This window comes from Saimiri boliviensis, chromosome 12 (genome assembly GCF_048565385.1).
Source record: "Saimiri boliviensis isolate mSaiBol1 chromosome 12, mSaiBol1.pri, whole genome shotgun sequence".
In the NCBI taxonomy this organism is placed as follows: domain Eukaryota; kingdom Metazoa; phylum Chordata; class Mammalia; order Primates; family Cebidae; genus Saimiri; species Saimiri boliviensis.
The window spans coordinates 70864522-70887362 of record NC_133460.1 but is presented as its reverse complement, the minus strand read 5'-3'; the positions used below and the strand labels follow the sequence as shown (position 1 = coordinate 70887362).

At 37.8% G+C, this 22841-nt stretch overlaps 1 protein-coding gene across 3 annotated transcripts in view; it reads left to right on the top strand.

Annotated features, from left to right (window-relative positions):
* Positions 1–22841, top strand: part of PRKG1 (protein kinase cGMP-dependent 1) — a 1343496-nt gene that overhangs the window by 733827 nt on the left and 586828 nt on the right. The window contains exon 1 of one of the 3 annotated variants that reach the window (XM_074382508.1): positions 43–143. The exons of the other annotated variants lie outside the window; for them this stretch is intronic. The gene's annotated coding sequence lies outside the window, so the exon portion shown is untranslated. Of the gene's footprint in view, positions 1–42; positions 144–22841 lie in introns of those variants that run through there. 3 annotated transcript variants of the gene reach the window in all.

The window sequence follows — 22841 nt, the reverse complement described above, 5'->3', positions numbered from 1 at the left end:
CTGTCAGCTTTTTGTTACCGGAGTCGCATGATTCCTTTCCCATTTCACTTTCGGCCGACTTTCTGTGGAGTCCTAACAGCCCCGCTACGACAGGCTTGGTACGAGTTGACCACAGTAAAAATGGCCACATAGACTTCACCAAGGTAACTGGGAGGGGACATCTCCCTTGACGTCAAAAGCGGTTTTGTTTCCGTTCCACCGGCGGGAAACCGCCAACCGAAAGCTGGTTTAAGGCGGCGTGTTTTTCGGTCTGACAAAGTATTTTCATATGGCCGTTTATTACAGTATAGTTAAGCTATATTTAAAGTCACATTCCAGACTGAGGCAAACGTATAGTCGTTTTTAGGCAAATTTGAGATTCGCCCCTTAAAACAGTATCGTCTCCTTTTTAGAACAACGTTTTTGGAAATTAACGGCCAAGAATTATAAACTGAAGCGTGTGCGGGCTGGGCCGCGCTCCCTCTCTTGCTTCCTGTAACTGCTGTTAATGGATGAGTGGCGGATCCTTCTAGGTTTTTCCTGGGCACACGGGCAACAGTCGCGCCGTTCCTAATATTACGGTTTTGTTCCTTATTAGTATTGACTGATTTCAGTATTATTGGTGATTAAATAAGTGATTCATTAGTTATAAGCATTTTATGGCTTCATAGTTATGGACTAATGAAATTTTCTTAACTATCACTATATCGATTGGTTCTGATTTTTATTATATGAGGCAGTGAGTCCACCACTTCTATGAAAGGGTAAACAACTAGTGGGTGCTTCTCTTCTGCTGTTAGTTTTGCAGGCAGGAGTTAAACGTACTCAGTGTGGGTTTCCCCTCACCTTAATTCAAAGACAGAACTGAAGCTTGGAGAGGGCTAGATAAATTGCCCAAGAACAGGCAGCCAGTAAGAGGCAAAGCCAGGATTCTAACCCAGGTTGGTCTCACATAGGTCCAGATCTACGCTGCCTCCTTACGTGTTTTGAATATTTGAAATACAGCTAGTGTGATTGAGGAATTTAAATTTTTAAATGAAATTTTAAATTTAAATTCCTCAATCCTAAATTTTAAAATGAAATTTTAAATTTAAATTCCTTAAATTTAAATTTTTAAATCAATTTAAAATTAAATGTTTAAATTTCGTTTTTTATTAATTTAAATATAAAAACTAATATTCGGTAGGCTATTGGAAAATTTTTTTAGTATTTGGAACAATATGAGTGTAAAATCTGTTTTTGTAATAATAAATTGTTCTAAATAAAAATTATTTTGCAGAACACTAAGAAAAAATAAAAATAAAGTATTTCCAGTCAAAATTTAACACTACAGTTGAGGTATGCCATACATATAAAATACATGAACGATTTTAATAAATACAAAAAAAGTAAAAATAGCTCATCAATTTTATATTGTTTATAAATTGAAATGTAATGTTTTTAATGGATTAAAAATTATTTTGTAATTAATGTTATTTTACTTTTTAAAATGTGGCTATTAGAAAATTTAAAATTATATATATAGATTACATTATACATCTGTGGACCGGACTGCTCCAAGCCTGTGCTTTAACTCTAAAACATAATTATTTTATTCTGAAATATAATATGCCTTTTAAGTGGATTATGAAACTTAAGTTTCAGCAAAAAAATGGTATTATGTATCTGCAGTATCCTAGTCCAATGAAAATATTTGAAATGAGTATGATAGTTTACTGCAAATAAAACACCTATTTACCTTCAAGTTTTTGAAACAGTTCTAGACTTAGCCGTTCACCCAAGACACATGACAGTTTATATTTGCAAGTGATAAGGTGTATTTATATCACCTAATAAGATTTTCCTGCTATATCAAAGAAACAGAATAGCCACCTGCTCATAATGTTTCCCCAGCATGATTCTTTCATTGGGGACAAAAGTGGAGGAGTTAAGGATAGTATCATTTCAACAAACTAAGACATATTTATTTTTCTTCCTTCTACACCATCACTTTACAAAGAGAAGCCAAAGAAACCTTTTAAAAAACCTATTCAATTTACAAAAGAAAACCTTTTAAAAAACCTATTCAATTTACAAAAGAAAACCTTTTAAAAAAACCTATTCAATTTACAACTTACAAGCTGAATATGTGTGTAATTGTATGTGTATAAAATGTAGTAATCATGAAGATGGTAATGGGGTATTATAATATATTGCAAAATTCATAGAAGATTGCACAGCTTGACAGAGTTTCTTTACTACTGATACTCTCTAAACCAGTGGTCCTCACATCTATCAGAACCACCTTGAGCCACAGCTTGAGTCAGATTCTGCTTTACCGGATCTGGAAAATTTGCATTTCTAATAAGTTCTCAGGTGATGCTGCTGCCGCTGGTTTGGAGATCTTTAAGAATCATTGGTCCTCGGGATTTGAAACAGATTTTCTCATTTACATTAGGCCAAACTAAATTTAGTACACTCTGTTAAAAGGTTTGAGATAAGGCCGGGCGCGGTGGCTCAAGCCTGTAATCCCAGCACTTTGGGAGGCCGAGGCGGGTGGATCACGAGGTCGAGAGATCGAGACCGTCCTGGTCAACATGGTGAAACCCCGTCTCTACTAAAAGTGCAAAAAAAAAATTAGCTGGTCATGGTGGCGCGTGCCTGTAATCCCAGCTACTCAGGAGGCTGAGGCAGGAGAATTGCCTGAGCCCGGGAGGCGGAGGTTGCGGTGAGCTGAGATCGCGCCATTGCACTCCAGCCTGGGTAACGAGAGCGAAACTCCGTCTCAAAAAAAAAAAAAAAAAAAAGGTTTGAGATAAAGGTTTTTTAAAAATTTTAATTTTTATGCTGTTCTAGTACTTGCTGATCGGCTACTGAAGTTACCCTGTACTCTGAAGACTGGGCAAACAGAGTAGCTGAAGGACTGTGGGGACAAACAAGAAAGGGAAGTGATGACTATAGAGTGTGCTTTAGTCACAGGCTTTCCGTGTTCTCTTTAGTCCCACTATTCGAAACTAGAAGAATGGTTTGTCATGCTCACTTCATACAGGACCAGTGTGACCCAGCATGCAATTCCATGCCCAGAACACATAAACTAATACTTATTGTTAACTGAATGGCCCCAAATCAAGAGCTCTGAGAAACCTAGGTCTATTTCCTACTACCAGTATATATTTTTTATAGATTTAACTTGGAAGAACATCCATTTTTATACTGCTTTTTTATTTGCATAAAGTTTAAATTTTAGATATTTATAGCGTGGCATACACTCTGAAGAAAGGTGTACATGGTATATCGTATGCTCAAATGTTGATTCTTTCGGTAGTCTGATACCACGTGTATTAAGACTGATTTCAGACAAACACGCAAGAGGATGTATGGCCAAATGGAAGGTATCCTTTAATCACTTTCAGAAACTACAAACTTAATCTGTTATTCAAAATTATATATATACACATTTTGACACAGGGTTTCACTCCTGTCAGCCAGGCTGGAGTGCAATGGTGCAATATTGTCTCACTGCAACCTCCCCTTCCTGGGCTCAAAGATTCAAAAGAATCCTGGGCTCAAGCAATTCTTTTGCCTTAGCTTGCTGAATGGCTGGGACTATCAGCGTGTGCCACTGTGTGTGGCTAAATTTTTGTATAATTTCATAGAGACAGGGTTTCACCATGTTGGCCAGTCTCAAACTCAAGGAATCTGCTTGCCGTGGCCTCCCAAAAATTTAGCAATATAGGCATGAGTCACTGTACCTGCCCTCAGACCAATTTTTAAACTTCTACCCTGAAGTTGCTTTGGGCCTTCATTTATAAGTTATACTAGAAAATCAGTATGTTAACTGAAAAGTATACCGTTTTTGTTTGTTTGTTTTTTTAACAAAGAACAGGATTATGTAACGAAATCACCCAACTTCCTGACCAGATTTGGCAAAAATGTCATGCTTAGCTAATACCAAATATCAAAACTAACATCAGAATATAAAAATTCTATAAACTTTTAGGGAATTAAAGAAAAGTTTCACTATAAGGTGTAGGGAAAAAAGAAAAGATTCACTATAGATTAAGTAGACAAATTCCAAAGACAGTAACTAAAAATATTTTGAGTAATGACAGGCATTTTTGAAATAATTGTATGGGTCCTTCAAGGAGTAGCTCAAATAAACCCCTCCACAAAGCTTTCTCTGACCTTTCTACCCTTTCCTCTATATTAGAAGTAATTTTGTTTTTCCTTGGATATAAGCTATTCCTTATACCTTGATATAAACTATTCCTTATACCTTGTACCTTTCTGATTATAGTAACTCCTTTACCTTTCAGTAGAACTGTGATTTTCCTTCTAAACTATAAAATCATTATATATCCCCCTTTATCACTTAACAAAGTGCCTCAAATTTATTATTTCATTCCATCGATATTTATTCCGAGCACTGCCAATACAGCATTGAAAAAGATAGTCTACCAGAACAGAAGGTTTCTAAATGTGGTACCTGGTTTAGTGGCATCAGCATCACCTGGAAACATCTTAGGAATTCAAAGTTTGGGGCCCTACTCCAAATCTATTGCATTAGAAACATAGACATCTTTTAACAAGTTTTCCAGGTAATTCTAATGCAAGGTCAATTTTCAGAACCGCTATATTGTAAGAATGCAATCGTAGTTGCCAGGCCCCGTGACTCACGACTGTAATCCTGGAACTTTGGGAGGCGGAGGCAAGTGGATCACTTGGTCAGGAGTTCGAGACCAGCCTGTCCAACATGGTGAAACCCCGTCTCTACTAAAAATACAAAAATTAACCTGGTGTGGTGGTACAGTCTTGTAATCTCAGCTATTTCGGAGGCTGAGATGGGAGGATCGCCTGAACCCAGAATGTGGATGTTGCAATGATAATGGTAATTTAGGTGCCTTTCACTTGAATACTTTTCTCTGGGTTCCCACATTTGGTCTTGATAACAGTCTTATGAAGGACATACAATTGTTTCCTGATTTTAACAATGAAGAAACTCAGAGAGCTATTACATAGAACTTTACCTAACAATGGACTCACTCAAAATACAGAAACTTTATAAAGTCAAACTCTGAGAACTTAGTAGGGAGAAGGTTCTTTGATAAATGCTTTATACAGTATAATATTCTTTCTGCAACCTTTTGAAGAGAGGCAGTTATAGTTCCTCAATTTATAGGTAATGAACAGAGGCACAGAGAAGTTAACTCTTGTGCAAAATGAGAATTTGAACATACACCATTTGACTTAAGAGATTAAGCTCATATATCATTGTTCTAGTAAATGAGTTGCCTAAGGATTCATAGCTAGTAAGTGGCAAAATGACGACCAGAAAGCAGTTCTCCTGAATTTAAACTTCATATTTCGCAAGTAGAATAGTAATCACAAGTTATTGATGCCTGGGCACTGTCTCCCTTGGCTTTTCTTCCTGATTGTCTGAGTGTAACTAATTGCAGTTTTGACATCACAATTAGTACTGTGATAACAGATGGACTGTGAGGTATAAAGACTGAAGCAATTGAGAAAATGTTTCCTTTTTCAATTTGCAGGACTATAGTTAAATTTCACATAAGGATTTTTATAAAGCAGCCAGTTAGATAGCAATGCATGTATTTTTCCATATAATGAAAGAGCCCATATTAGTTTGGTATATAACATTGTTCCCAAAATGTTTAATGTGTTTAATATGAAACAATGTACAGAAAAATAAAAAATTTCATTTACTAAAACTCCTAACCTCAAATGATCCACCTGCCTCGGCCTCCCAAAGTGCTGGGAGTGAGCCACCATGCCTGGCCCCAAATTTCATTTGCTTAAACACAGGATGAATCACTGTTATTGGCAAGTGAAGATAACATGAATTTTGGGCTGCTGGGAGTCTGCCATTTGTGGACTTGAGGTTGAACAGAACCAAATGTTCTCCCTGGAAGGATTGTAAAGTCCAGCCTCATTTTTATTTTTTAAGTAGATAAAGAAAATGACACCCAGGGAAGGAAAGGAATTCGACCAGGCTCGAATGTCCAGTTACTGATCTAGCTTGTAAAAGGATTTAGATATTCAGGTTTTTCTTATCCAAACTATGCTCTCACCACTTAGGAAAGGCAGCAGAGTGAAGGAATTAAGAACACAGAGATTTTCATGTCAGAGTGACTTAAATTGGCTACTTAGTTCAACAAGTAATTGTGTGGTCTTGCACAAATTACTTCACCTCTCTGTGGTTCCATTTCCACATCTTTTAAATGACAATAATGTCACCTGTATTGGATTGTTGTATGGAATACATGATATAACTTATATTTTTATTATTCCTTACATTGTATGGTAATTATTAATCTACATCTGTTATATAGTAATAGTAGATGAAGTAGCATCTTATGTGGAAAGAAACAAGTTTTAGTCTAATGCTATTTATTTTGGGGTCTATAATTTTATTATTGAAGAGCTTGTACTAATAGTCTGTTGTCAGATTATATTACTTTTAAATTGTACAACCTTGAGTACCATGGCCATTTTAGCTTGTGGTAGATTTGTAGTTGAAATGGATAATTTTTAGGCTTGAGCTCGTAGAATACTTCAATGAGAATTTTACTGATTATCTTAGTGCACATTAGGTTCTTGTACTAAACCATGAAATGCACTCTTCAAATATTTAGTTGGCTAGAATTCCACTTGTCCATTTTTATTAAAAGGGCCTGCCTGAACTTTGACTGTGGAGGATATAGGCTTATTTAACACCACATTGTTCTGCCACACGGATACCTATTTGAACACATAGTCCTGTTCAGGATGATATTAGGACTACCACTTTTAAGTGTGCACTGGCAGACATAGGCCATTTGTTCAAACATAGAAAAGCATAACTAACTGGACAAGAAACAGAGCTCCCTTATTCATGCTTCGGGCTGTCACCTGAAGGAACACAGAAGTGTCCTCATAAACTGTGGAAAAGTACAAGCCCTGTAACTAGGTCTGAATACAGACAACCTTTTTAAGTGGAACAACGCATGAATCTTTTTTTTTTTTTTCCTGTGACCAGAACAATACAATACCCCACTTCAGAGAAATGCCTAAATTGCCATTCACTTCAGAAATTTGGCTAGTATATCTCTTCTGAGGCTTGGTTGGTCTGAGAATGTGCATATATTTGTACCAAGTTATAGGAAAGAGGCCTTTCTGAAACATTTGATTCCAGGCTCAGACTGTTGAAAACAACAAAAATCAGTTTAACAGAATGTATTTTAGATTCATTATCACAGTTGAATGATCCTTGAAAAACATTACTTCAAGAAGGCCAGTTTAAATTCGCCTTCCAACTCTAGATTCTTGAGTTAGAAATTACATAGAAAACCTAAAATCTAATGTTTATAGGAATGTAGTAGCTACTGCTTTTTGGTACAAGTATGGAAGCCAATTCCAACCAAGCAAAGGAGGTGGGGGTTGTTTTAATGACATTCTGTTATCTCTCAGAACCCACAGAAATTAGTCTGCTAGGCTGCTGTATTAGAATACCACAGACTTAAACAAAAGTTTCTTTTCTTTCTTTCTTTCTTTTTTTTTTTTTTTTTGAGACAAAGTCTCATTCTGTCACCCTGCTGGAATACAGTGGTGTGATCTTGGCCCACTGCAACCTCCCCCTCCCAGGTTCAAGCAATTCTCCTGCCTCAGTCTCCCAAGTAGCTGGGACTATAGGTGCCTATCCCCACACCTGGCTAATTTTTTATTTTTAGTAGAGATGGGGTTTCACTATGTTGGCCAGGCTGGTCTCAAACTCCTGACCTCAGGTGATCTACCTTCCTTGGCCTCCCAAAGTGCTTGGATTACAGGCGTAAGTAAGCCACTATGCCTGGCCAGAAGTTAATTTTCTTACAGTCCTACATGCTGAAAGTTCAAAATCAAGGTGCCAGCAGGTTTGGTTTCTCCTGATCCTCTCTCCTTAGCTTGCAAATGGCTGCCTCGTCACAGTGTCCTCATGTCATAGGCTGTGTGCATTCACCTCTAGTGTCTCTTCCTTTTCGTATAAGGACACCCATTGTATTAGATTAGGACCCTACATATATGACCTCATTTAATTATAGTTAGTTATTTAAAGGCTCTGTCTCTAAGTACAGTCACATTGGGGGCTAGGGCTTCAACATACAAATTCTGAAGGACATCGTTGACTCCATAGAAGCAGTAATGCAGTAAACTCCAGGAAAAGAAAAAATGGGTAATTGTATGGCATTCATGATACTTTATTCCCATTCTCTTTCTGTCTCTCTCAAAATCTTTGTCTCTCCACCCACTTCCTTGCTCCCTCTTCTCTGCTTCTCTTTGTACATTTGTGGTGGTTCTCCTCTGTTGAAGGATCAGATCTCTGATTTCTCTCTCTAGTTCATTGTCATTCCAGTTTTCTGGAACTGGGAATCTGAAGACCCAGTTTTATTCTGATGTGTATCTGTGATTCAATTCAGTGTGGTAAAGAGGTTGGGGCCAGAGTGATAGTGAGACCATTTTACCAGTCTACACAGAGGCCCAGCCATCAGCTGGAGCAAGAGGACCCTACAGACCTTTGCCTTGCCAGTTGTTAACCTCCTTTATTTTCCAGGTCATGGAGAGGTCAGGACAGGAGACTGACTGAAGGGGCTTGGGGGAGCATCTGTCATCATATACCACTGGTGTAGCCATACTGGTTACTGCTGAATATCTATCCTGGTTGACCATGAATTCCAAAAATACTTTGGTAACCTACTCTTGTGAGGGAGGGGAGCAGTTAAAAGGGCTGTGTTGAGCTAGGTAGCCATTTCCAATGGACATTCCGCCAGAGAAAGTTTATCTACAACCTTCCTCTAAGTCATTCTGTCCATCTCTGCAAAACATAAAACATTATTTCCAAGAATAGATCATTTTCTTAGAAATGTTTAAATGTGGACTTCCAGATTAAAAAATGGTCTAATATAAAACAGTAAAGGAATGTTCAGCCACTAATTCACAGTCTTTAGAAAGTTCACATCATATATAATGCATGATTTTCTTGCAGGTGAATACAGTATACATTAAAAAATATCAAACTCTTCTTCCTATAAAAATACTGACAATTTTTCTTGACATTTTAACGATGAAATAATAATAATTCTTCCAGTTATTATCATCTTCATCGCTATCGTCTGACATTTATGTTGAAATAGCTGTATCTACGTTCGTGTGGAGCAGTACAATGAGAAAGTTTTCTCTCTGGTCTCCAGGTGTTTCTCAATTCCATCCTGGCTCTGGGGAACAAAACAAGTGCCTACAGGAAAACAGGGAAGTGCAAATGACCTATTCCTCTGGAGCTCAGTCTTTTGTTATTCTTGAAATGGAATTGTGTGTGTTAGTTTGTAGCCCTTGAGGGGTCTAAGAAAGAGAAGGTGATGCCTGCAGGGAGAATGACGAAAGTGCCAACATTTTTCTGCCCATGTAGTGGGCTGGAGTTTGCTGCCAAAGTCCCAGGACTGGGTGATTGTTGCAGGACTTCCATAGGGAGGAGAGGTTCTGAGAAATCCTCCTGGCAGCGAGTGTCTGCAGATGGGGAGGCAGAGATGAGGGAGGGCAGGAAAGTGCATCCCTATCAGGAAGGAAACTTACCTGACACATTTCAGAGCAGCAAGGGTTTGACAATACTTTAGGATACTAAAGCTAGGAAAAGTTATTCAGCATGTATTTTGTCAATACTTACTAAGTGTATATTTTGTGGAAGATAGGCATACAGTTGGACAATATGGGAGTTTGTAGGCATACAGTTGGACAATATGGGAGTTTAAATGTAAAGAGAAATGTGACTCTTCTTTTCAGTAGTAATTTTCACAGGAAACTTTCATTAGCTTTTCTCTTTAACTTGCGCCGAGGATTTATGGTGCTCAGATTCGAGTCTCTGGCAGAAGAACAGCTGTGCCTGCAAGGAGTTTCCCTTCTGTCAGACAAGATAGACAATAGAGGATTTTAGCAGTTTCCAAATGCATTTTTGATTTGTTTGATTTCCTGAGAGGTATATAGAAAATGAAAATGTAACTGCTGTTCATCCATTGACCCTCTTTCTGAGGTTCAAGATGAAAGATTTTTTTTTCTTTATTACTGAGAAAAGTACTGTCACTCCCTGAATTCTATCTACATATATACTGAAGACAGGAATTATGATTTACAGTGGCATTCCACTCAAAGTCAGTATGACTCTAACAGCTCTTCTCACACCCCTTCATCTAGAAGCAGAAGCTTCAGACAATCCTGTTCTATGCATAGTACATTGTTGCCAGGCTACTGATTCAATGAGCAGCTAATGGTCATTTCATGGCCAGAGTTCTTAAATACTACCCTTAAAGTGTGATTTCTTGAGAACAATATTTAAGTACTACATAAGTAAACATAGAGCCAAGTTTATTAAATTATTACAATTACATTTAAATATCATTTGTACTTTAAGCAAATGATGCCATCGGTTTCTAATTACAAGTGAAGCATGATAGCTTGCTAACTGGGGACAGTAGAGTCAACGTGCCTGTTGATGCCATGATACATTGTCCTGTTTTGTGGGAGCAGGAGGTATTTTCACATAATTTTATTTTTCATTAATAGAGATTGGGGGGGGGTCTCCCTATATTGGCCAGGCTGGTCTCGAACTCCTGGCCTCAATCAAGCCACTCCTTGGCGTAAGAAAGGTGTTGGGATTGCAGGTGTGAGCCACGGTGCCCAGCCAGTGAGGTTTTCTTTCATAAACACGTGAAAGAATTACAATTCCCTTTTTGGGTTGGTCAGTGACTAGCTATGTTCATTATGTTATTTGAGGACTTTGCCTCCTAAGCTGACCTGTCTTTTTCATATGCAGTCTCCTAATTTTTTTTCTCTTTCTCCTGTTTCTGTATTTGCTGCCCACTATGTCCGTTACTTTCTGACCTCTCTTGCTTAAAATGTTAAGTGTGTATGCTTTCTGTTGTCTAGATAGAGGAGTTATATTCTCCTAGAAAGAATAGCACCATATGAAACTGAAGTCACCTTGCCTTTGGTTTCCCTTCTCATGGCTCCAAGGCAATTCTGATTGTTTATCTCAAAGCTGTAGCATTTTTTGTCTACTTCCTTTGGAAGACACCAGCACTTTTTTCCTGTGTGTAGGAGGTAGCTGTCAGTGATTGTGGGTGGGTGGGTGAGAACCCAGATAAGATGGATTGTTGGAAAAGTTAAATTGGTGGAGAGTGTGTTTGAGCTGTGGGTGAAGTTAGAAGAAAACATTTTAATAGATAAGTCCAGAGTGGCAAAGACTGCAATAAACCATGGGGGCAATGAGTTTATATTATTTTCTTCTTTTCTCTTTAAACAGTCTTTCCATATACATTGTAGAGAAGGAAAAATATATTTTCCTCACCTATCCTGGGTTCATGGCTGAGGTTCTTATAATAATAAACAGATGAAGCAGAGAAAAGCATAAAAATTAAATGAATTTAAGGTTTATATGATACAAGAGCCTTCATTAGGAAATGAAGACCTGAAGAAACTGGCAAACATGAATAATTTTATGCTGTTTGATGAAGATTGGACAGTCATGGAGAAATATGAAAGGAGGACAAGTTTGTGATCTAATTATAGTAAATTGGGGAAACCTCAGCAAAGGCTATTTGTTCAGTTTCTTTTTGGCGTCTCTGTGTCTCCTTTCCTCCGAATATAGGGAGGGCACCTCATACATGGTCTTATGACTTGCTTCAGGGGACGATCAGAAAGTCCTTATTAGATTCTATGACCTGCTTCCAGAAAGAAAGGTGCAGAAAAGGTGAGAGTGATCGTCCTGTTTCTGCTGTTTTCTTGAATGCCAAGGTGCCATATTTTGGAGTAGTATGTCCTAAACTCTATTAACATTTATCTATTAAAATTATTGTCAAGTTTTAATGCTTATTTGCAACATTATTTGGAAAATTGAAGATTTAATATATAGCAATATAATTATACAACTTAAGTGTCTTTTTTTTTTAAATGTAGACTGTAAAACTTTATTTAATACTCATCCTCACATAAGAGAGCCATGTGAATCCAAACAATTATTATTAGAATTACAATGCCATGCCATACTAAATGTTTCATACCTAACTTCTCATTCTACCTGCACAATAACTCTGTGAGGGTTTTTTCTTTGTTTGTTTGTTTTTTTGATGGATGAGAAAACTGAGGCACAGATAAGGCAACTAATTTTCCCAGGGTTATATAGCAAGTAAGAACCAGAGCTGGAATATGATTGTCAGCAGTTTCATTAAGGAAAATCATTAACTCCTAGAAGTTCTAACTTATGTTTTTCTGCACTTAGAATACATGTTTCATTCCCCCAAGGGAAAAATTCTATTAAATTTCACTAGCAGCCACATTTTCTAACTTTTCTTGCCTTGTCAGCTGCCTGTCAGTTTGTAAAGAAATACAGCATAAAACCGACAGGAAAAAATTCTGAAATCTATAACCACATGACAGAATATTGAAAACTTTTTGCAAGGGGTTATTTTGTCATTTATTGTATAGCACTTAAACCAGATGCCAGTTGAACAGGTGATTTAATAAAGACCATTTAGCAAATATATTATTTTGCCAAGAAAATTTATTGTGTTGAATTCTTTTCTAATTTTTGATAGTTGCTTCCTTATAAAAACAGAGTGTCTAGCAACTCTAAATAATTTCACAGAGGGGAAAAGTAATGCAGAAGAAGTGGCTATTAATTCAAGCTGTTTTATATTTAAATCACTCGAAAGAAACGTGGAGTAAGATATATATGATTCTTTGATAAAGAAATACACTTAAAATAGCACATTTCATCTTTAGATGTTCAAAAGGCATTATTTATAAATTGGGTATTAAAATGGATTGAACATTTCCTAGCTTTAGAACTATGAACATCTTTTGCAGACTGTAAAGTACTATGTACACCTCAGGCTTATATAAAATTATGTAATGCAAGTAATTGCATTTAGTGTATTAGTACTGGGTCAGACAGGGCAGCAATATAATTATATGGTTTCTAATATCTCTTAAGACAAAGGCATCCAGGCTGAGTGTGGTGGCTCACATCTGTAATCTCAGCACTTTTGGAGGCTAGGGCGAGCAGATCATGAGGCCAAGAGATCGAGACAATCCTAGCCAACATGGCAAAACCCCGTCTCTACTAAAAATACAAAAAATTTAGCTGAGCATAGTGGTGTGTGCCTGTAGTCCTGGCTACTCAGGAGGCTGAGGCAGGAGAATCACTTAAACCCGGGAGGTGGAGTTGCAGTGAGTCCAGATTGTACCTTTGCACTCCTGCCTGGTGACAGAGCAAGACTCCATCTCAAAAAAAAAAAAAAAGAAAAGAAAAGAAAAAGACACTCAAACGTTATTTAGAATCACAGATGCTATTTAGAATCTAATGTTGGGAACCAGCCCAACCCCATACATGGGTGCCCTTAGTCCCAGTGGTGACGAAGGACTGAGAAAAGGAAATAAAGACAGAGACACAAGAGTAGCATTTACAGCATGGGGCCAGGGGACCAACGCAAGCTTGGGAACTGCATTGGCCCTGAGCTCTGGGTTCCAAACACTTTTATTATGTGCATTATCTCATTAATCTTATAAGCGTGGAAGGGGAGGGCAAAGGGGCAGGTAAGAGCTGGACAGAGAGCACTTGAGATCCTTCTAATACAAGCTAAACTAGTGCTCTGAGTTTATCACCCATTGTTATCAGGGTGTGGCTGCATCAGAAGTATAGAGGATTAGGAGCCACAGGGTTTGACCACACCCAGTGCATCAAGGGTCTTTTATCTCCTGAGCATTGAGGACATAGAGTAATTAAAATCACTCCATATTCTGAGAACCTAGGCAGAGCCTGAGGTGTTCCCTGATCTCTGCCCTGCAAGGCTTTTGTCCTCCTTGCCAGCTTCCATTTGCAAAGACCCTCCAGGAAAAGTCGCCTCTCTTCTCAGAGATCATTGCATAAGCCGTCTTTACAAGGCCCTTATACAGTTTCCATTCTGAGGGGGCATCCCTGCTCTGCAGCACCCTGAGATGTTCCCCAGTGTTACTATGCTCTGAGATGTCTTTACCGTAGGCCTCCTGTTGCTGCTTGATTTCTAATTAACTGCACCAATAATATATTTTAGTTCAATGTATAAACTTCAGTGTGCTCTGAGCCAATCAAGTTTATAATTATTTAGCTAGAATTAACATAGGTCTCCCCTATCCATCTTGACCCACGTCTAAAGAGCTATTTTAATTCAGTAGATCAGTGTTCACTGTTGTTTTTATTTTTGATGCTTATATGGGGCTTACCATATTGGATGACCATACTTTGCTTTATAGAGAGGAAAAGAGTGTCTACAAATTCCATGTAAATACCATGGAAGAGGCATAAGCTACTCTCCTGCAGCAACCTTCAGTCAGGTGGGAGACTAAGGCACATTTACGATAAAGGAGTAGAATGAAAGACGAGTAGTCGAAAAGGGTAGAATTTTAGAAGAGTAAAGGGTCCTTTTGTAGCTTGAAAGAAGGAAGAGATGTAGAAGGCAAAGAAATGACATAAAGAGGAAGACTGAGGGAAGTGGAAGGTCAAAATTTTTGTGTGTTGCAGTATGAACCAGCCATTCCAGAGAATGTCAGCTACATCAGCCAATGACCATGGCAATTTCCTGTGGTCACTGAAAGACTGATGTATCCTTCTCCTTATCATTACTGGAGCAGTAGTTCTGAGAAAGGTTGTCAGGTATCATTTATTGCTTTTACTCATGAAATGCAGGAAACAACCTAAATACATATCAACAGTGAATTAGATAAGTGAATTATATTTATTAGATCCGTATGTCATAAAAATATATACTTTTTAGAGAATTACATGCAACTATTTAAAAAAATGAGAATAACCTCTATGTGTTCTTATGGAATTATCTCTTATAAATATATTTAATAAAAAAGACCAAGGGGCAGGAAAGTGTTATCATATGCCCCTATTCTTTTTTTGTTTTCTCCAGTGGGATGTGCATCCATATATGAGCTGTTTATTGGTATACTCATACAGTATTTCTCAAAGGATATCTAAGACACTAATAATAACAGTTTTCTATGTGTAAGAAGACTAGAGGATGGGACAATAGGGAGGTTTTGTTTTTTGTGATTTGTCTTTTATTTATTGTTAGACTTTACCCTGTGTTCTTCATCACTTCACTCCACAAAAACATTTCATTATATACAACTTAGAGTTCATTTTTCTACTGTTTTTCAAGCTTCATATATAAATACATTTACAAATTATAAAAGATTTCTCAATCAAATTAGCATGTGTCAGAAATCTCCGTAGAAACTCACTGAAATAAATACACCTGGGTCTGCTCTAGGCAGAATAAAGACACCTGCCTCTCCTCTAGGCCGGCTAAATGAGTGATACCTTCCAAACTTTCTGAACTCTAGGCAGGTTAAATGCAGAAAAATATGCATTTATTCCAAATGCAGATTCTGGACAGAGAGCTGTAGAATCTGCATTTGGAATAAACATCTGGAATCAAGTCGTCAGGGGGTATGCAGACTTCAGTTTGAGAAACATTTCATTTGTACATGATTACTATTATATTAAAGTGGAGGGCATTCATGTGTCCTGAAATATAACTGTTCTATGGAATAGAAGGCGATTCAACAGTCTGAGAAATAAACATCTGTTTAGAATAGCAGTTATTATTGTCATTATTGTTATTAGTCTGGATTTCCTATTCTGTAAATTTCATGTAAAGGGGACATATTGCCATTCCTCTATCATTGCACCAAGATACACCCTGCCTTATATCTAAGGGGCTGACATAAACGGCCCTGATATGGAAAGTCAGAATGAAAAAAATGTTTGAAAACTTTTCTTAGAAAACTTAGATGTGTATTACTAAATTTAATGATATCCACTAAAAATAGTGACATTTTTATATCTTATTGTGTGAACTTTACTTTCCCAGGCCTTCCAATCTTGTCATTAGGCATTCATGACACTGGGATTATTAGGATGCCAAGCCATTTTATATTCTCCTCCCAAATCTTACTTTCCAAAAATGCTGAGGCATTTTGCTATGTGGATGTCAAGCATATCTTACCATGAGCGTTCCATATTCTTTGCTTTGCAGAATGATGTTCCTGTATTACCCCTTCTTCTGGTGAAATGAAACACTTCACTCTTTCTATCACCTGCTGCTACTAGTGTTTGCTTCTTGCTTGTTTCTACCTGCTGCTCTTGTGGGGAGTGGGAGAGAATTCACCTTCCATAACTTCCAAAAGCAATTACATCTTTTGTTAGGCTATCAAGCAGAAACCTGGCTCTTCTAGTTTATAGTCCATCATTCAGGTTTCTGATAGTTGTCCTGGAGGATATTTAAGTGTCTTCATCTAGGCTTACAGTCAAACATAACATTCTCTGCCATTCTAAAACCCATGTCTCAAAACTGAGCCCAGGTATCTGGACAGTCATGTACCCCAAGACATCTGAAGTGTCTGGTGTTCTGGGACCTAAACATCTGCTCACAGTCTTTTACAGCATTTTACTTAAAGCATTTCCTGGAAACAAGTTTCCTGATCACTTACCCTAATAACCCAGCATTCCCAGAGTGAGCATGCAGATTAGCCTCCACGTTCCTAGGTAAATTAAAACAAGTATAAGATATGTTTCCATGTAATTGCTGTCCTTCATTGAGTTGCCAAGGTCACAAGCACTATGTGAACTATTAGAATCAGTATGAATGTAGCTGTTGAGTTGTTAATCCTAAAAAGTTAATATATAAAAATTTATTCAGCAAATTGCTCTCTATGCTTACCTAGTTATGTAGCTTTTCTTCTTTAAAAAGACAACTGATGCTCTCCCAATTTCATGGGAAGCATATTTAATGACTCTCAATGAACAGAGTGAAATTGTTCCAGAAAAGTTGCTTATGTACTAAATTCTATTTTCCTATTGACATCCATTATAAAATTAGTGATACTGTTTGGTGAGGTTTTTGTTCCTTATAAAAATATCATTTGTAGTTAATGCAACAAGCTTAAGAACCTTCGGATGTGACAAAATTTATGTTTTTAAAGGAATATCCATATTAGGTAAGTAGCAACTTGTGAATGCAGGATTTCTCAGTTATTTCCCTTATGTGCCCAAAAGCTTAAGGGTTCAAAGAGGGAAGAAAGTAGCCCTTGCGAAGAATTCTTATTGGTCAAGTTTCTACATAGAAAATATGTATTTTTAAATTTTCTATAGTGGAAAGGCTCAGAGTTCTGTTTGGTTGCTCAGATCCGTTCTTCCACGTTTCATTAGAAATGAATGGGCTGAAAATAAGTTTAAAGGAAGTGAAGGTGTGGCAAAATATGCAAGCAAACATTAATAGCCATTCATGCTTTGGCAGTTGTTCATTTGGCAACCTTGACACAATGGAGATGACCTTTTATGAATTTTAGGTTTTGGTACTCAGAACATAACAACAACAAATACTTAGATATTAACTGTGACCAGTACATAGAAATATTCATCTTGCGATTAAGAGTGTCTTCCTTTGAAGAGCTTATTTGTTCAAAGTAAAAAATGGTGGCTTATTCCTGTAATCCCAGCACTTTGGGAGGCTGAGGCGGGCGGTTCACGAGGTCAGGAGATAGAGACCATCCTGGGCAACATGGTGAAACACCACCTCTACTGAAAATACAAAAATTAGCTGGGTATGGTGGTGCACGCCTGGAATCCCAGCTACTTGGGAGACTGAGGCAGGAAAATCTCTTGAACCGAGGAGGTAGATGTTGCAGTGAGCCGAGATTGTGCCAGTGCACTCCAGTCTGATGACAGAGTGAGACTTCATTTCAAAAAAAACAAAAAAAAAAAAGCATTTCCTAATCACCAATTGATTAAATAGCCCAGGACTTAATTAGTCCAGCCTGATCCCATATTCTCAGTTGACAGTTTCATCCTAGAGCTTAAAATAAATAGATAACCCAATTTCTACCCCAAGGATTATGAATCTAGCAGGAAAACTAAAAGTAAACAAGTACTGCTAATAAAGTATGATGACTGCCAGAATAAGATAAGTTTAAGGTATTATTATTATTATTAATTCTTATAGTTGTCATCATAAAAGCTTTCCAGAAGACACAAAGCTGAGACTTATTTTGAATAAGGAGTTAACTAAGTAAAGATAAGATCAAAAGTATTCCAGGCAGAAGGAAAGAAATGTGTGAAGTCCAGAGTCAAATGCAAGCTGGGCATTGCAAGCATGCAGAGTCTCCCAGATAATATTCTGATAGATGAGACTATTTGTAACCCACTGCATGACAATTAAGAAGCTGGGAAATGCCAGATTTTTATCCCTGTGTTGTTGTTAAGTATCTTACTATTGCTTTTATATCCCTTAAAGAGTTTAGCTTTAAATTTATATTTAAAAACATGGGTGTAAGATGGGATTAAAACAAGTTCTTTGTTGCCTGATTTCTGGTTTCTTCTTTCTGTTCACCTCCCTCGAAGTGAATGTAGGGCAGTTCTTGTTGATAATATTGCTTTCTTTTCTTTCTTTTTTCTAAGATGGAATCTTTCTCTGTCTGTTGCCCAGGCCGGAGTGCAGTGGCACCATCTCGGCTCACTGCAACCTCTGCCTCCAGGGTTCCAGCTCTTCTGCCTCAGCCTCCCGAGAGTGACTAGTATTATAGGAATATGCCACATGCCCACCCAGCTAACTTTTTGTATTTTAACAGAGATGGGGTTTCACTACGTTGGCTAGGCTGATCTTGAACTCCTGACTTCAAGTGATCCACCTGCCTTGGCCTCCCAAAGTGCTGGCCTCCCAATGAGCCACCATGCTTGGCCAAATACTTCTGCAAAATATAAAAGTCTTGTCAGGATTCAGGGTGGGAGGGAGTGGCAAGCAATGTGAACACACTGGTGGGCAGCAGAATTCCAGCTGGTTCTTCCAGTAAAGAAGCCGTGAAAGCACCCTCGGGTCGACATACCCAAGCCTGAAAATAGAGCAGAGTGAGACTGAAGATGACTGGGAAGCAGATGGAAGACAAATACCAGACATTCCCCATCTTTGCAGTCTCCTTTCTCTCCACCCCTTTTGTCTGGTTTCGTTCCTGTGTAGACATGAACTCTGAGTAACAGCTTAGGCAACAGTTTGGGAACTGTTTAGGGATCAACTTTGACAACTGATTGGGAGACCAAACGAAGGATTTGTCAAAGAAAGCGAGAGGACACAGAGCCAGGAAGGCAGCTAATTATTTTTGAAAACTAGTCATTGTGCTGATATAATGTAAATATGGCTTTGTGCTTAACTCCAGGCTCATCTCTAGATTAGGGTATGAAATTTATGATCCTCAAGTAAGAAGGGAAGCATCTTTAGAAATGAAGAAATAATGCACTTATGATCAACAGTGCAGACAGCACATTACAAGTCTTCTATGAAATTTAAGTCTTCATTGCTTTCTGCCTTGATTATTACATTAATAGTAGTTTTCTAAATCACCTTTCTTTTTTTTTTTTTCTAAATCACCTTTCTGTCTCAGTTCTCTTAGTCCTCCCCTTCATTCATGTTTATGTATGCACTCATTAAATATTTAGTTATTTCTTGTGCGCTAGATATTGTTCTGAGAGCTAGGTGTAGTGAAATGAATTCCCTGTTCTAGAGTTTACACTGAAGTGGGGCTGGTGGACAACCAACAAATGGATACACTAAAATAACAATAATGTCTACTATGAAAAGAATATAAGAATAACTACTTTGGAATAGGTGATCAAGAGAACCTTTTCTGAAAAGGTCACTTCTAAGCTGAGTACTAAATAAAAAGCAGAAATTAGAGTATTCCCGGCAGAGAACAACTCTTGCAAAGTCCCAAGGTGGGAATAGGGAGTAGTCCAACAAGTTCAAGCAAAGGTCAGGCCAGTGCAGCTATTCTACTGTGGGCTGGGGAGGGGGAGAGTAGGGAGTGGGGAGTGGTATGAGATAGGTGCATCAAGCTAGGTGCATTACATAGGCTTTGTCAGAAGGCTAAGGAGTTTGGATTTTCTTCTTTGTGTAAAGAGTAGCCATTGGGGAATTTGAAGCAGACAAGTGACCTAGAATTTCTATTTTTGAAAGCATGTTATAGGATAGATATTCATGAATCATAATGGTATAAGTAAAATGTTGGAATAAATAAATGAAAAAGGATGTACAAATCTTTTTTACAGATAAATTCCTAGGCAAATATCATATGTTCTTACTTATCTGTAGGATCTAAAGAATCAAAACAATTTAGTCCATGGAGATGGGGAGAAGAAGGATGGTTACCAGAGGCTGGGAAGGGTAATAGGGGGCGGGGGTAACGGGAGTGGAGTGAGGATAGTTAATGAGTGAAAATAAATAAATAAATAAATAAAAATAATAAATAATAAAAATAAAAAAAGTTAGAATTTCTAGGTATGGTGGGTCATGCCTGTAATCTAGGCCAGGTATGGTGGCTCATGCCTGTAATCTCTGCACCTTGGCATACCTAGGCAGGAGAATGGCTTGAGGCCAGAAGTTTGAGACCAGCCTGGGTAACAAAGGAAGACTCTATCTCTACAAAAATTTTAAAAATTAGCTGGGCATGGTGGCAAGTGCCTGCAGTCCTAGCTACCCAAGAGACTGAGCTGGCAGGAATATCACTTGAGCCCAGGAGTTCAAGGCTGCAGTGAGAAATGATTGCAAGACTACACTCTAACCTGGGAGACAGAGCAAGATCCTGTCTCCAAAAAAAAAAAAAAAAAGTAGGGGAGAGGGAAATTACAAGAAATAAATATAGACCTTTTTTCCTCAAGGAAGTGGAGTTTAATTCCTTGCCCTTGAGTGTGGGCTGGTTTTAATGGCTCACTTGCATAAACAAGAATATGGAAAGAGACAAAAGTAGTAACTTTATAATGGAGAAACTTGACAGACACCACTAATGCCAAGTAATGAAGGTTAATGTTACCCAATATGATCTGATAAAAGGGATATTTTAGTTTTGTGATAATCATCCCCCAAATTGGTAATCATGAGAAAACATCAGACAAACCCAAATTGAGGGACATTATAGAAAATACCTAATTAATGTTCCTCAGAACTGTTAAGGTCATAAACATCAAAGAAAGATTATATAACTGTCATGGATTGGAGAATACTAAGGAGATAAAACAGTTAAATGAAACACAAAATCCTGGATTAAATCCTCAAACAGAAAAAGGATATTAGTGGAAAAATAGTGAAATCTAAATAATGTTTGTAGTTTGGTTAATACAGATGTACCTGTTTTTCAGCTTTGATAAACATACCATAGTTGTGTACAATGGTAATACTGGGAAAGCTGGGGGATGGGGATGGGTGTACAGGAACTCTCTATAATATCTTTCAAAACCTTTCTGTAAATATAAAATTATCTCCAGAAAAGTTTAAAAAGAAAACAATTAAAAGAGAGGATTCTAGCTTCTCTGAGATGAATAAATTGAGGCTGAGGTTCAAGAGTGAAAGCAAAGAGCCCAGTAAGAGCTAGGTCTACTGGAGTGGTTCAGATGATAGATATTGGTGACTGTGCCGAAAAGGCTCTTACATGATGGTGGAAATGCAGGGAAGGGGATATATTTGATTGTTATGGAAGTACCCAAGAAAAGATTTGGGGATGGACTGAATGGGATTGGTATCATAGGGAAAATGGGTTGAGGGGGGGAAGAGAGATATCATAATGAGTTATTTTTCTAAAATATAAATATAATCATGTCAATTCTCATTTTAGAAATCTTCACTACCTTCCCCCTAAAAGTATAATAGAGAACACACTCTTCATTCTGACCTGCAGGATCTTCCATAATTCAGTCCCTAATTATAGCTTCTTATATCTTACCATCTTACCTCCTACACACATTGCTCCACATGCAGACATTCATACCTAAAGTTCCAATTCTGAGTCATCTCAGATCCTGGTAGAGTTAATTTGTCACCGCTTAAAACACCAGAACATGCTCACTATCTTACTGTCTTACTAGTTAATAACAATAATAGCAGGAAAAAAAACCAAAAACCTTTTCTGAGCTTTTATAGCATGTCATGTCCTATGCGAAGAGTTTTAGTTTCATCTTGACTCTCAACAATACTCCTATGACAAGAGTGCTTTGCTTTTCCTTTGTCTGAACTTGGGGAACCTGATGCTTATGGGTGGGATGGCTTTATAATTTATTGTCCAAATGGAAAAGGAGCACTGTTCATACTTACCTTGGAATAACAGGCATAAACTGGGGCTATTCTGGGAAAGCCAGGGCACATGGTCTTAACTAGTTGGTGTGAAAATTAAAAGTCCATAAAATTAGCAAGTCACACAACAGAGCTTTAAATTGTAATATTCTTATTCTAAAATATACTTTCTTAATAGTCATAATGATACTCTCTTGGTAGTAGATTATGAGTTTGGTTAATGACTGGATCTCTCTGAGTGGTATATTCCTCACGGATACAAATGGTGTTGCTGGGATATCGATTACCAAAGCACTTAACTAACAAGATGATGGTTAATAAAACAACATGACCAGGTGTGGTAACTCATACCTGTAATCCCAGCGGATTTTTTTGGGATGCTGAGGTGGGAGGATTCCTTGAGTTCAGGAGTTTGAGACCACCTTGGGCAACATAAGGAGTCTATGTCTCTACAAAAAAAGACAAAAAAATTAGCTGGGCATGGTGGTGTGTGCCTGTAGTTCCAGCTCACTGCAAGGCCGAAGTGAGAGGCTCTCCTGAGCCAGGGGGTTTGAGGCTATGGTGAGCCGTGATTATAACACTGCGCTCCAACCTCTGGGTGACAGAGCAAGACCTATTAAAAAAAAAAAAAGTAAAACACTTAACAATGGCAAACATTCAAGACAAGAGTACCTAACACAATATTTTATTGTTAGGTGATGC